Here is a 1,780-nt window from a genome sequence, read left to right on the forward strand (position 1 = left end):
TCTTAGTACTGAACCTTGTCTTGCATACTATTGTATGAATGCACCAACTACTGTGATTACAGATGCATCTCCAGTTGGTTTAGGAGCCATTTTGCTACAGAAACAGACAGAAGGTGAACTCAGACCAGTCGCTTATGCTAGCCACTCATTAACCGAAACTGAACGCCGTTATTCACAAGTTGAAAGAGAGGCATTAGGTTGTGTATGGGTAATTGAACATTTTCATGTTTACTTATGGGACAGAAATTCAAGGTTAAAGTGAACAATAAACCATTAATATACATGTTTGGTCCAAAAGCTAATTCCCAACAACCAGCTAGAATACAACGTTTGTCATGGAGATTGCTAGTATATGACTTTGACATTGAGCACATACCAGGAAAACAGAACATTGCAGACTCATTGGTTAGATTCGGACGTAAACTCAATTACATGGGTAATCTACTAATAACCTCGGGGCTAAATGTGACGGTTGTTCGGACGAGTAAAATAACAATCCATTTACCCATTAATTTGACGGAAGTTACATATTTTACAAGCTTCTGCAAGGTCAGAATTCTGAATAGTTCGTGACCTGAGTGACTACCCCGTGTCAAATTATCAATGTTTTCGCGGTAATTTCAATACTTCATACATGAATTTACGCTATTTCTGCTTACTTTTTATACAATTTACTCATTTCCTTGCGATTATCCTTACAAATTGACGCCGAATTATTATTAACCCAGCCGACCTAACTATCATGACAACTTTTATATTGCTTCTCGACGACGGATTTGATCTAAACCAAGCTTTTTGACGAAGACAACGACCAGCTTGGAAAGAAAGCTTGGGCAACAACGCAAAGAATCATGCAGCGTTGTCGCGAGCTTCTTTTTGTCCAGTGCAATCTGACCCGGCGGCGTTAAAAAATCTGAAGGGTCAACTTGTGACCTGGGCCTTGTTACGGGTGATTAATTACGCCTTGAGGCAAGGTGTTATTGAAATATCCAGTAAAAAAGGTGGGTTTTTGGGCCAGATGTTTTTCGAATTTTCTATACCCAGGGGCATTATTTAATTGCCGCATGCGACCGCTAAGCTGGTGGTACCCAGTTAAATTTTACTCGTCCGAATCGGCCCATTGTCACGCCTTCCATTGACATGCTCAGACACGAACACTATTGCAGAGGACTATATTAGACAGGTTGTGCATATGTGTACTTCAGAACTTGATGCATTGTCTATTGATGATTTTAAAATAGAAACTAATAAAAACCCTATTCTATCAAATGTAATTAATATTATGGAGACAGGAAAGTGGCCTAGATTGGTAACAGATGAACTGAAACCATATTATGTTAACCAATGTGAATTATCTGTTTATGATTGTTTGTTAATAAGGGGAAATCGTATAGTAGTACCTTTAAAGTTAAGACAAAGTGTTTGAGCTTAGCACATGAAATACATCAAGGAATGGTTAGAACCAAACAAGTGATGCGCGATAAATACTATTGGCCGAAAATGGATGCTAATGTCAAAATATAATTCCATTCTTATAGTTAAATGGAATCGAGTTATTTTATCACCAAGACGAACGAACATGAATGTCAGATCATTTGAAGCCCGAGTTCAAACTTTTAATGGAATAGTGTTTGTTTCAGGCTATCTCACTTTGCCTAACAAAAAAAAAATTACATTTTGACTCAACTTTTTAACATTGTAACTTTTTGCACAAAAGTGCTTATCTCGCCGAGTTGAGCACTTAGTGCAAATTTTTGACTTTCCGCCATATTTCGAGTAC

This window comes from Anneissia japonica, unplaced genomic scaffold (assembly GCF_011630105.1).
Source record: "Anneissia japonica isolate Jap-2015-1 unplaced genomic scaffold, ASM1163010v1 scaffold728_len15510_cov116, whole genome shotgun sequence".
Lineage (NCBI taxonomy): Eukaryota > Metazoa > Echinodermata > Crinoidea > Comatulida > Comatulidae > Anneissia > Anneissia japonica.